The sequence below is a fragment of the Hermetia illucens genome, chromosome 4 (assembly GCF_905115235.1).
Source record: "Hermetia illucens chromosome 4, iHerIll2.2.curated.20191125, whole genome shotgun sequence".
NCBI classification, from domain to species: domain Eukaryota; kingdom Metazoa; phylum Arthropoda; class Insecta; order Diptera; family Stratiomyidae; genus Hermetia; species Hermetia illucens.
Window position 1 is genome coordinate 38,639,663 of NC_051852.1, and position 14,103 is coordinate 38,653,765.

Consider the following 14,103-nt stretch of genomic DNA (forward strand, 5'->3'; position numbering starts at 1 on the left):
CAAAAGTAAAATTCGAAGTATGGCAGGGGTATCAAAACCGCTTCGTGCCTCTGTTGGTGTTCATCAAGGAGGCGTCCTCTCATCACACCCCTTTGTTCTTGTTATGGACAACGTCACACGGTATATCTAACGTCCAGCGCCCTACACACTGCTTTATGCAGATCATGTTTTCCTAACATCTAATAGCAAAAATGATCTCGAGCGAAAGCCCTCAAAAGTGGCAATATCAGCGGCGATTAGCAACAACAACGATAAACTTAACTGTTACGTGTTCCTCAGTACAGCGTTAATTAACGTAGAGGCATCGGATGGAACTTCAGTCAGCTGTAGAGCGATGTCAGATTCCGGCTCACAAGTCAACATCATGTCAGAGAAACTGTTGCGGAAATTACAAAAAGTAGGACATTCGAAGCTGGAGACATACACTTGAAAGCAAGCTAGCAAAAAACGAAAAATTAAAGAAGCAGTATTTCGACTTCATGAGGGAATATCTCAGACTTGGTCACATGAAGGAAATCAACCCGACTCAGATACCTCACCCTCACTATTTCCTACTGCATCACTGCGTGCTACGACCAGAGAGTAGCACTACAAGGTTAAGGGTCGTCAGAAATCGACTAAGAAGCAAAGGTCCACTAGTATACTTCTCTAGAGCCAGTACCAGAAGGCCATGCATATTCTCAGTAAGATTGCTAAGAATAAGGAGGCCGGTATTGTCGACGAACTGGATGAAAAAGACATCGCTAAATATCAGGCGATTGTTGAGGACTACTATAGCAAACGCCTGGTGAACGAGCAAAGGGCGAAACCCATCGCTCTGAAACACAATCGATCTCAAGACGAGGTCGAGCAAGATCACAAGCGGAACAGAGTGGGCAAGAGCTCGAACGCTAAGTAACATCCGAAGAAAAGTATGCAGCAAAAGCCAGACGACGGGCCAGAAATTGCGAAACCCTTCAGCAACGTGGCCAGGATCCACTTGCGTGTAGCGCTGACGAATGGTAATTCCGCTAACGGCAAACTAGCGCCAAAGGTGTGGGGATTCATCCCCTGCTTTGATTCCTCTCAGGTGGTCCGTGGGTTCCACGTCATAGCTTGCGCGGACCAATACTCTATGGACTTTATCGTTTCGTGCGTCACTAAGATCAGCAGCGCCTGGGAGGGCGTAAAGCTCAATGTCACCCCTTACAACGAGATTCCCAGTGAACAAGCTCGTCCAATCCCTCCGTCTTCAAAACGCCAGGATTCCCATGGACGACTGGGTTGTTATCAAGGAGGAGGAACCCCAGACAAACAGCCAACCTTTTCTACTCCGTATAAACGAAGAGTGCCTAAAGGCACTGGAAAAAGCCGACTATAAAGTGCGCTCTGAAAAACTGGACGACGACCTAGATCCAATCGACGCCGCCAACGAGCTGTTGGAGGAGATGGCGATCAACGATCCGACGGGGACTGACGAACCCCCCACGCAAACAGATCATGTTGAGAATAAGGCAGATAAATCTGCAGCACTCGAAGCGCGCCTCGGTTAATCTTCCTCCTAGACGAAGACATCAACATCGCATTAACCCATTCAACACGGCAGCCATTTTGGTTCAGTGTCTCGAAATGGACTCCATGACGCGTCAGTGCGCTCGCCGTGTGGAATGGGTTGATACAGGAGCCCTAGATCGAAGGTGACCGAACGATCAAAGGGCTCCAAAGCAAATATTTTAATTTACTTCAAAGCACAGGAGACGCTGATCAGGACAGACCAGGAGCATGTATTCTCGCGAGGAAGAGTCTGCAAGATTTTCTGTGTCCGAACCTGAGCTCCAGCGAGCTAGTCGTGGTCAAGTTGGACCAGGCGGGGGCAGAGAACCCGTATATTTCCTCGGCTTACATGGCCCACGACCGATCAGCTCCGCCAGAAGAACTACAACATGTGACGAACACCATAGCAACAAAGAAAGCCAACCTATTGATAGGCTGCGACGCCAATGCAAAGCATACGCTTTGGAACAGCTGAAAATCAAAGAAAGAGATGAGTCATTCTTTGATTTTATTATTACTTCAAATCTGACTGTGTGTAACAGGGGCAATATAGCAACCTTAAATTTCCCCAGCTCGGAGAACTGTGACGGTTAGGAGGAGGTCCTTGATATCTTAGGGTGGAGAACTGGAGAGTGTCTGACCAGAGATCCTTCTCGGATCACAGTTCAGCATAGGGCCAAGCGCTCTTACTGTACAAGACAATGATATTGCTAGTCTTGATGTATTCCTCGGAGACTTGGGTTATTAGCAACAAAAATTGCGAACTTTTGGCCGCGTTCGAAAGAAGAATCCTCCGAAAAATTGTTGGCCCCCTATATGAGGATGAACGATTCCGTAGCCTACATAACGACGAAATCTATGAGCGATACTGTGACCGTCAGGTTGTGGATAAAATCCGGCTCAATAGGTTACGGTAGGCGTATCACTTAATCCGTATGGAAAGTCTATAAGGGCAATATCTATGGTAGAAAAAGAAGACGAGGCAGACCCTGCCTGAGATGGAGCGATGGCGTAGGTCAGGACGCCAGACAGCTTTTAGGGATATCGAATTGGTGGACCTCGGCGTAAAACCGGGATATCTGGAGTTTCTTATTAAGGCAGGCCTAGACCGGATACCGCTTGTTGCGCCGTTGATGATGATTATGTACGACTAGATCACAGTTTAGATTCGCCTCCCACGAGGGGTAGCTAATTGGTCATCAGGACCCTGGACAAATGTAAGACCGTGCTGGTGCCTCCAAAGATTTTCCCATAACGACAATTGGGTACCGCACAAGTCGTCCCGGATAGCATTTACATCTGAGAATCCTTAGACAAAAGAAAAGTGAATCAAACAAATTTTAAAGCGGGTAGTGACTGGCGGCGAGAAATACGTCATGGAAGCGAACCCGACCGAGCGGTGGCCGTTCATTTCGGAGATCCACTGCCAACATTTAAAGTGTCTGAAGACAGCAATCGACCAAATTTAGGCAACCGAAAATGCCTAGTGTTCCAGTACGCCAACGGCAAACCCCACACGTCCATGAAAATCCCCCAGGAGCTTGGCCCGGGAGTCCTTATGCGTCCATATTACATTATGACCGCCGTCTTTTGTTATTCATGCTTAACGTTCTTCGCCAGCCACACAGCCACAGGAACAAGATCAAGAGGAGCAACTTTGCTAAGTGCGACATTATGGGTCAAGTTTTGGTGACCCGTCAATTTGCATACAATTTCGTGTTGAGTCTTCTCCGTAGCATCACTTGCCCAATTGAATACAAATCACCTACCTGAAATCGAGGAAAAGATCGAAACTAAAGTAAGACATCAAACTCATTTCTATTCTACTCCAATTTACCTTAAACGATCCAATTTGCAGGGTTTTATCCAAAACACCATTTTCACCACACGCGTCACTTCTTCCGGTTACCGAAAACTCGCGCCAAAAAGCTCGCCCTGCGTCAAGTTGCATTTCCTATCACGGAAATCCCACAGCGGGAAATTTCCCAATTCCCTCCATCAGCAGACACTCACGATGACTCCAAACACTGCTCCAAGGTTGCCCCAAAAGCTGTTTCCCCACGAAATTAAACAAAAGCCGAGAAATTATGCGAATCGCGAGGACGCCCCGCCGGCAATGACGTCGGTCAACAAGAACTGCGTTGCGTTGCTACCCGTCGGAGGGGGCAAATGGGAATGAAAAGCTTCATTCGCACACGTCCGCCCCCCCCCCCTTGGGGGAAGATGATCCAATTGTTGTGTTGGATTTTGTTTGGTAAACAATTCTTTCCGCAAGCCACTGTGCCAACGCGCTGGCGATCGACGCGTGCCGGGATCCGATGCTCTCATGTCAAAAGAGTTGCCGCTCTTTGATCTGCGGAGAAATGTGCGTATTTCGCTCATTTTGACGGGATGGAAATGATCAAATAATTCCGCGGTTGATAGCGAATGGTTTGTTCTTTTATCTGCTCTAACCATGCACGAAATTGAATCTCAAGAAAAGCGCATTCTTCATTCATAACCGGAACAAATTTACAACGATTCTGATGGTAACTCTCATGTTGCAAATCAGCAACGCGTCCGTCCGCCCGCGACGCTCACATGCAGACGCGCTCCGCCGCTCTCATCGCATTCATCCGCTTTGCATCGAACGGACGAGTTCGCTCCGAGCCCCCAGTTCAGCGCAGTGCGAATTTCCTTGGATTCACGTCCGACTCGCGGCCGATTTTCCGTGCAATTCTGAATTACCGTGAAAACTCGATCAATGTGAATTTCCCAAGTGCGTTTCCCATTGAGTATCCTTCCCAGGTTCGTCGTAAATTTCCCGTGAATAACTCGAGATTTCCGTGAGTGAAGGAAGTGAGAATTTTCGTGGCCGAACGCAGAGTCGTCATCGGTGGTGAGTATGTGTTGGCATTTTTTCGCTATGTTTATCGCTGGCCGTGTCCGTGCACGCGGAATGCAAATATTTGTAGAAATGTGTGGGAAATTGGCTGCGGTGGTGTTGGGGCGAGTGTGGCACGTCGTTTTGACACAAACCGAGCTTTCGCACGCACGCACACTTCCGCTGTGCTGGTTGCGGTTGATAAACGAATCGCAAGAGGGGAAAGTGTTTTCGTTGCCACAGAGCCACAGAAGCGGCGGATTTTCCTGTGAAGGTGATTTTCACGTGAACTTGAAAACTCGATTGGGCGAGATCCTTGAATGGGACCTTCCCAAAGGGAGACAATAGGGAACGAATTGTCTGTGGACTGTTGAGTTTTCGGGGTTGCGAGTTGCTTTGAATCGGCTGGCCTTGGGGCCTTGAAGCTCCGCAGAGAATCATTGAATGGGACTAAAAATGGATTGACAACGAAAACAATGGATGCTCGACAAAAGCTCCAAGTGGGGGACTGGCACTTTCCACCCCCATTATTCCGTGTCTAATAATTGAGATTTATGTAAGAATGTGAATTTAGCGAAATGTCGTTGACGATTTAGGCAAGGCCAGCGTCGAGTTTGCGAACAGTTGCGCCATACAGTATTTGTACAATGAGGGTCGGTTCCTTGCAATTTAGCACTAAACACGTTAGTAAACTGCCTCCAAATAATGTTGGGTATTCTGTCTGCATTTTAAGGTTTTGTATAAAAACAAAACCTTATTAAAATTTGTTCAATATTCGTCTCTTTCCCTTCCTGATATGGGAATCTTCAAATGGCACTGGTACAAATGTTCCATCGTAGCGGATTTTTATCCATTAAAATCACCCCCTAAATCCTATCATATCCACAGAATCATCGGAAAGTATCATCTGGCCTTGGATCTAGCCCTCCTTTCTTGCATTCTTTGCTTCCACAACTGCGCCTTTCTCGTCTCCTCTGCCTCTATCAACCTGCACTGAATCTACCTCACCATGTGGCTAATTGCGTTCCAGTTCTTCTGGCGCGCAAGCATTTTCACAATTACACTTTGTGGTACTACTGTTCCTGGCAATGTCTCTAGGCTTCTCCTTTCCTCTACGAATTTAGGACAGTGAAAAAGACATTTTCCACATCCTCCGAAATACCGTCGAAGCTGGGACAGTTCGTGAAGTGTTCAGTTTAAATCTATAATGGTATTTACAGTATGCCTGATGAGAAAAATCATAGTTTATCTCACCACGCATCCTTGAAAATCATCAACGGCGCAACAACCGTTATCCCGTGTAGACCTGCCTTAATAAAGAACTCCGATCATCATGGTTTTGCGCCGAGGTTCACCAATTCGATATCCCTGAAATCTATCTGGCATCCTGGCCTACACTATCACATTTCAGACAAGGTCTACTTCGTCTTCTTCTTCTGCCATAGAACCCTTATAGGGTTTCTGGGCTGGATCATCCCCTTCCAAACGGATTAAGTGTCGGATTTTATCCACAACCTGACGGTTATGGTATCACTCATAGATTTCATCATTATGTAGGCTACGGAATCGTCCATCTTATGTCGGGGTCCAAAAATTCTTCGGAAGATTCTTCTTTCGAACGCGGCCAAGAGTTCGCAATTTTTCTTACTAAGAACCCACGTCTCCGAGGAGTACAAAAGGACTGTCAAGATCATAGTCTTGTACAGTAGGAAAGTTTTGATCCTTTGGTGAGATGTTTCGAGAGAAACAACAACCGTGCACGGATTTCATCGTAATAGCGTTATCTCAAAGTTGTAGTTTTCTATCTTTATTGTTCTCGTTTGACAAGTGCGATTCGATGTTGTTGATTCTTTAGCGTTGGAGTTACCACCATATATTTCTCATGCCACCTGCTCGATTTGAATGAAGCCAGTTTGTGCGTTTCGAGTTGTTCGTGCTCACCGCATTTACCTCAGCATTACGGACCACTTTTTCCGGGGCCAGGCGCAACTGATGTTCATATTCCAACAGTTTTTCCATTGCTTGCCGGAAATCTGATCTGTTGCTGACTTGCCTGAAGTGAAGCCTCATTGATATGAGCGAACGATGTTCTGGGCGTATGGGGTTATTCGACCTAGCAAGGGAGTGGAGAATATCTTATAGATGGTACTCAGCAACGTAATATCTCTATAACTGCGGCACTCCGTGATATCTCCCTTTTCATGTACGGGACAGATAATGCCTCGTTGCAAGTCCACAGGCATTGATTTGCTGTCCCACACCTTGAGCATAAGTTGATGAACCGCTTGGTGTAGTTGGTCGCCTCCGTCTTTAACCAGTTCAGCTGTAATTCCATCGGCTCTTGGCGACTTTTTTCTATACTTGTTAGTGGCAGTATTTGTCCCTCGTCTTCAGTTGCCGGGACCTCCAACTCGCCAATGTTCTGGTTGTCCAGCAGTGCATCAAAATATTCAACCCATTTCTCCAATATGCCCCATTCTGTCCGAAATCAGATTTCCCTCTTTGTCTCGGCAGGATATCTAGGCTTAATCCTACTGACTTGTTGGCAAAACTTCCGCGGTGCCGTTGCTCCCTGTACTTTTCGAGTTCACAGACCTGTTGTTTCTCCCATCTCTGAAGTCGCTTCTCTACTCAACGGTCTTGGTGATAAGTCTCCGCGCGTGTCACGTTCTTTGTGCTGTTAGCTTACATTCCAAGTATGTTTGTGGCCGTATCCATGACAACGTTCTTCAGGTGATTGTGAAGATCATTTGCAGATGCTTCATCTCCAGGATCTCTGTTGACTGCAGTTATTGCGGCATCCATTTCCCCCTTATAGGTGTTGTGGACGGCTTCAGTGTTAACTCTCACCTGATTGTCAGAGGGGATTCTGGACGGTGTTTTTATTGGAGCTCGGAGCACCATGCCAACGAGATAGTAATCCGAGTCTATATTGGTTCCCTATATGTTCTGACATTGATTAAGGCGGAAAGGTGACGGCGTTCGATCAACACGTGGTCAATTTGGTTGGAATAGTCCCATCTGAAGAGACCCATGGATGTTTGTGGACTGCTTTCCGCGCAAATCAGGTATTTCCAACAACCATTTTGGGTCACTGCTAATTGAATAATCCGCAGTTTGTTGTCATTGGTATCCTTATGCAAACTATTCGCTTGAATACGGGTTGCGCTCCTACTTGACTGTTAAAATTCTCAAGCATGATTTTGATATCATACCTGGGACAGGCTTTGAGGGATCGTTTTATTGCCTCGTTGAAGGTATCCTTCTCCGATTCTGCGGTCTTCTCTTTAGAACGAGGCTTATATTTCTAAGTGTGTTGCACAAGCGCAAAATGCATAGCAGTTCGCTTATGTTTTCAAAATCGGTAACAACAGGCTTCAATTTTTGGCTGATTAAGAAATCTACTCCGAGCATATGGTTTACTGGATAACATATGGTGCAGTGACTTTTCTCCAAAAACCGGTTAGCTCTTCTCTTGTAACGCTGTTACATTAGCCTTATATTGGGACAGGGTATCGGCTAGCTGCTGGGCAGCATTCGATCTGTACAGGGAGCGCACGTTCCATGAGAAAATGCGCAAATCGTAATTCTGTTTTCGTTACTGGGTTAACGGTTGTGTTGTCAATCCAGTCCGAGGCTCCTTTTGTGCATTCGTAACAAGTTATTTATCAGCCCTACCTAACCCTCCACCTGGAGGACCAGTTGATATAATTTTTCACAATTTCAGGGGTGAGAGGCTCGCCTTCTTCCTTCTCTGTCTCCAGCTTTTCATTGAGAAAGAGCTCTCAGCGGTTACCGGGTGGAGGTGTCGATAGGGTTTGGTAGTAAAGCTGTTGGTGTTGGCTCAGTAGGCGTTTCCCAGGTTTTATGCTCCATCGTGAGTACCAATCCACGTTTCGCCCTGGGACCTATTCTAACCTTTGGCAACTGGATTTTTGCTGCCGAGAATTAATCTGTGGATCCATTGACCATTTGCCGCCAGTTTCCATTGTGAATTTTACCTGCTTTCGGCGTTTTTCAAATATCAATTAGAAAAAGAACCGGGTCTGTCGTAGATGCACGACCTCTCGTCAGCCAAAATGTCTATCAGCATTATTCCGACTACCGCTTCGTCTGAGATGGTTCTAAAACGACAGCACATTCTTAAGACAGTCTTTTGAGTATTGGTATGCAGTGCATCTGCCCAAACTGATGCTGCGTAGAGCAGTGTAGACCTCACCATGCGTACGAGTGCATCGCGGGCCCCCATCATCATCCTTGCCAGGCCATGCTTGCATTTTGTAAGTGCTGCTTGAAGTTCAGCCTCGCATCTATTAGAACTCCAAGGTATTTGATATCTGGTTTCGAAGTGATGATGTGTTCCCCATTTTGATCCGAGCAGCCACTTTCTTACGCCGCTTGATGGTAAGCATCGCCTATGTTTGGTCCATTTCTGTTTATTCATAGCAATGATTGTTTCGAATATGGCTCCACATCGACGAGATGTTTGTCAACAGCATCGCATTTTCAGCTAAGCCAGGGACAAGTTTGATTGAAACCGAATCGTCGATCTGGTAAGCTTCTCAGACTATAGCCGGGTTCAATCTGTTATATATTATCCGCTCCAGCACTTTCCCCATGTCAAATAAGTCTATAGTAAGATGGTTCAGGATGGAAGAAGCTCAGTAAATCGAAGCAATAACAATAGACTTTGTCGTTTTCATGTCCCAGGAAAGGTCTCATCCACGAAGCCTGCTTTAAACCTCTCCACTGTCCGGTCTCAACCTAAAAGCTAGCGTAAGGGCTTCGTTGGTATATTATCGAGGCCCGGTGCTTTGTTGTATCCCAGCCTGCTGCAGATCTCCAGTACTTTCGTTGTTATTGGGGCTATTACAGTCACACCTAAAGTCTCTGGAGACTGTTGCCGCTCGTGTTCTCCTGGAGAAACAAACCCTGAAATCTTTTTCTTTAGCCTTTGTTTCGTTCCAGAGCAGGGTCGGCTCGTTATGATAGATTGTGCCATTTTGTTCTATCAAAAGGCTGGCTGGATACATTCGGGAGGCTTTTAAATCACCATCCAGCGTATCAAGCGATCGCTGTTTCGGCCGGCCTTTTGGGCGCTTACCATCGACTTCGATGTTTAGACTAATCTTGGTCAGTGAATTCTCGTTAGCGCGAATTACGTGATCATAACATCGAAAACGCCTCACTCGAAATTTTTCCACGATCGGTGCATCCCCTTATCGATCGCGTATTGCCTGGGGCCGTCATTCCATTTCTGGACAAGTTGCTCGAGATCATTTTTGCTATCAGATGCCAGCAAAATATCATCTGGATAAACCAGTATATAGGGTGCGGGGCGTTGGATGTTCCGTGTGACAGTGTCCATAACAAGAACAAAGACGTGAGGAGAGGAGGATACGAAGCGGCGTTGGCACTTCTCATGGTATTTCTCCATGAGTAGCCGATCTCCTCATCACAACCCTTTAGGCGCTCCCACACAGGTCTATATTCGCTTCTGAGCACAAAAGATTGAAGCAGTCCCTCTCGCTTCGATGTATAGCTAGCCTTAGGTTTCTTCGAGCTTCCTTGTAGACACGCTGCTTCACCTCCTGATTAATCCTACCCACTGCTCTCTGGCCACTGATCTGACCCGATGATACGCCAACCGAAGATCAGACAGATCACTGTTCCACCAACAGTAAGATCTTCTACTAGGGGACATCGATGAGTCGCATGCTGTCGCGATCCACTCCATGATATGCAAGACTTTCTTCGAGGATGCGCCCAACCAGACATCCATCAATATTTGCTCGTGAATTGCTTTCACAGACCAACCTGATTTCTCATTTTTGAATGAGCAGGTCTCCAACCGGTTCCGGTGTTCTTCACATCAAAGACGATTGCCTAGTTATAATGGTGGGTGTGGTGTTCACTGACATTCGAGGACATATCATAAGTTAGTGAAGAACTAAGAAAAATCAGGGCCTAAACCGAACCGATCCCTTGTTTTCGGTAGGTATTAATCTAGTTGAGTGGTTAGAGGACAAGGCTGTCGTACGGAGGGTCGCGATTCAAGTCTCATTGGTGGCAGTGGAATTTGTATAATGATTTGACGTCGGATACCAGTCGACTTAGCTGTGAATGAGTAGCTGAGTCAAATCAGGGTAATAATCTCGGACGAGCGCAATTCTGACCACATTGCCTCCTACAGGGTACTATAATCATGTAGTGCACCGTTACGGTTTTAAATGAAGTGCTCTAACAAACTTCAAGGTCCTGATCCAATTGGATTGTTGCGCCAACGATTATTATTATTATTAACCTAATCATCGTTTGCCAATATGATGACTAACGACTGACGAAAGTTTCCAAGAGACCAAGCCCTCCAATCTCTTGCATAGGTCAGTAAACTTTTCCATTCTATGGCCCACGCATTAAAATCACGGCCAATAACTTTTGATCTCCGTCCTTTTGCATTCAAGACCAACATGTCCTCGAATTCAGCCAACGTCAGGCTTAGAGGAATGTAAATGTCGTCTATTTTTGCCATATGAACCCACTTGTGGGTTGCCTCACACATTCCTCTATATAGGATCGGCTACCCATATATTATTGTTAGGGTATCTATAGCTTCGTTTATTATAGCCACGTACACCTTCGATACGTAGGTGGTCTGCGTAGAGTGTCTGGAACGACCCTGCAACGGATGAGTTTGGTTCGGATCAACCTATTGTCCCCATTGCATTCAGCACCTATTTTAACTCAGAACACTTGTCACTTCCGGAAATTTGCCCGCTGTCTAGGCCCTCGTTTTCATCACACTGCATGCATTTGGGATCCTTGTTACATTCCCGGACAATGTGACCCTTTTCCTCACATCATCTGCATCGGTCAGACCTATCAACCGCACTTGTGCTTGCCCTCGACACTCAAGCATTTCTTTAAAGATTTGTTTTCTTAGGCGACAGGCTACCCATCCAATATTGATCTTTCCGAGAGCCAGAAGGCTGCGCGCTGCATCTGCTGATAGCCAGATGATCGTCATCTCTGTGTCTCCATAAGCCTCTCTGAGGTTTACAATGTACAGCTTGAACTGCTTTGCCAAGGCAGCGTAGATTTCTGCTTAGAAGTAATCCCATCTAGGTCCTTGCACTGTATGGTGGTCTTATGGGTTTTAGTACGCTCAGCAGCGGAGCTTAACCACTAAGCTGTCGCAATGGAAAGTCGCGGTTCAAATCTTACTAATGACAGAAATTTGTATCACCACTGGATGTTGGATACCAGTCGATTCAATTGTAAATGAGTACCTGAATCAAGGATAATAATCACGGACGAGCACATTGTTTTCTAGTGTGCTGATCTTGAATATAATACGCTTCAAAGCTAAGATCCAATCGGATTGTTGCACCTACGAGCTTGAGCGCATCACGCTCACCAGCATTCGCAGCGATCAATAGATCCTTCAATTCCTTAGATTGATCAATGCGCCTCCACGGTCGATAGGATATCTCTCCCATTGTCGAATGACAGTTGAACTATCATATATAAGCGGTCGGTGTTGAGTTTTGGGAAGAATGGGAAGCAGCAATTGCAACACGCACACGAAAGAAAGCGACCATTAGATGACGATCCCTTTCAGAGCCAATGTTAGCGCTTCGTTTGTTACGCGCATCCAGAAGACAATTTCTAACTCTCCTGTTGATCGCAGAGTGGTCAATTTGCTTGAATGGTGTCGCTCAGTAGAAACCTAACTGATTTTATGATAGGTTCTGTACTCCAAAAATATGCCCCCAATGACGGGGCGGTCGAAGCTGTAAAAATGCAAAAACCTTCGTTTACTATCGTTATAGTTGCCAACATTGTGTTTTCCTATGAATTGTCCTAGGAGTCCTCCTAGACTGCATTCAATTTTTCAGAGAGCCATGCGTGCATCCTAGGTCTCTGTTGGTACATACTACTATTAAAATGTTCCTTAGGTATCCATTCCGAAATCGGCTCCTAAGTAATAAGGGCACGTCTTGCGGATTCACAGGTGTTTCAATAGCACAGTGGTGCAAGGAGGAGAGGAATGTTCTTCAGAGTTTCACCATCTAACCTCACTTAATACTTGGGTTGTAACGCAGGAACTCTTATTCAAGTTTAAGAAAGCAAGCATTGTGAGATCCCTTCACACCGCTGCCGATTAGGTTGTTCAGATTATAGAGTATCGTTTTCCTTTCTTTTTCCTTTTTTCGAACGGGCTTGAAATCGTCTTTGGCGGAGTTTAAAAAAGGGTATACTATGTTGTGTTAGAAAATTCACATCTCCTTGTGCTACTTCCGTGGTTTTGTTATACCTGCTGCACTCCCGAAATGGCATTTTCGATCATCTGGAATAATTTTTGATCACAATAAACTAGGTTTGCATTGTCAGTTAACTGTCGTATCCTGTCCTATCTAATCTGCTCTCTAGTTACATCCCTTCCCCTATCATCGCCATCAAAGATTCCAGCAGCCCTCAAAAGTCTATCTAACTTTTCTCCTTTCTTCACAGTGCACTACTCAATAAAATCATTGATTAATAAGTCCCGAAACGAAAATCTGTTCAATGTCGAGATCTGCTCGAAGAGCGGGAAATTAAACTTTTCTGGTCTCACATTCCCAACTATGCCCAATATTCTTTCACTATCAGCAAATTCAAGGGTTCCACTGCTAATTAATTTGTGATTTGCGTTACAGTTACCATTCCTCGGTGTATATTTGCTTATTATTTTCTCCTCTTCCCTATTATACTGCAGATTGCTTCCTATTTTCCGCCATTTCTCTTCTGACCTCTTCTTGAGTTTTTCAACAACTTAATGTCAATGTAGGCTTCAATACCACTGGTCTTCCAAACCAGTTTCCATTAAATACAAAGTGCATTTTCCTCCTTCAGCGTAATTTCTCTTCTTAGTGGAACGATTGTGCTCTCTTGCTAATCAGGTGGTAGCCTGTCCTTCTTAATAATGCTATTTAGAGACCCATTGGGTCAGAATGTGGGGTTCTAGACCCACCTTTTCCAGAGCTCAGTTACAACGGAATTAAGGACGCATACACGTTGAAAATCAGAAAGTTGTCGAGCGATCATTTCAAATTACCGAAGTTTCGTAAAATGGGTACCAGAAGAGTTTCCCCTTTTGACCGAAGATCAGAAGTTGAGACTTTTGGAGGTTTTTTGGAGACTTGCAACAAGGTTTGCTGAAAAAGATAATGCATTTTTAAGTTGAATGATCACCCGTGGCGAAACTTGGTTAAAACATTACATTCCCCAACCGTAAAGCCCGTATGGAATGAAGAAAAAGGGGAAGGCTGTCCCAGTGAAAGCCAACACAGCATTTTGCTCGATTTCTTGCACGCATAATGTTTGCTGCTTACTATTGCAAGCTGTTGAGGGAAGCTAAGGTTCTACATTAGTACAAAAGGCGAAACCATCCGAAATATTATTCTCCTCCATGATAACGGCAGGCCTCAGTTCAGTTGCAACTGTCCCAAAACTTAACAAAATTTTCTGCAGTTGATCATCCTGGATTTCTTTGAGCCACAACATAGGTTCTCAGTCTGACGGGTCTTCACACTCTCTCTATCTGCATTAATGGGCAGACCATTGAAGGCATGGGTCAATTTGTATATCTATGAAGCCGACGATGGTACCGAACTGGTATGTTGCCCGACGAATTAATAGCGCTAGATCCGCTTTCACTGCCCTGT

The 14,103-nt window shown here is 45.5% G+C and overlaps 1 protein-coding gene across 3 annotated transcripts in view; it reads left to right on the top strand.

Annotated features, from left to right (window-relative positions):
• Positions 1-4,138: 4,138 nt before the first annotated feature.
• The window catches only part of LOC119653676 (putative uncharacterized protein DDB_G0282133), a 92,409-nt gene continuing 82,444 nt past the window's right edge, over positions 4,139-14,103 (top strand). For 2 of the 3 annotated variants that reach the window (XM_038058518.1, XM_038058517.1), the window contains exon 1: positions 4,139-4,411. The gene's annotated coding sequence lies outside the window, so the exon portion shown is untranslated. Of the gene's footprint in view, positions 4,416-14,103 lie in introns of all 3 variants that reach the window. The other variant, XM_038058520.1, reaches the window with a different exon arrangement.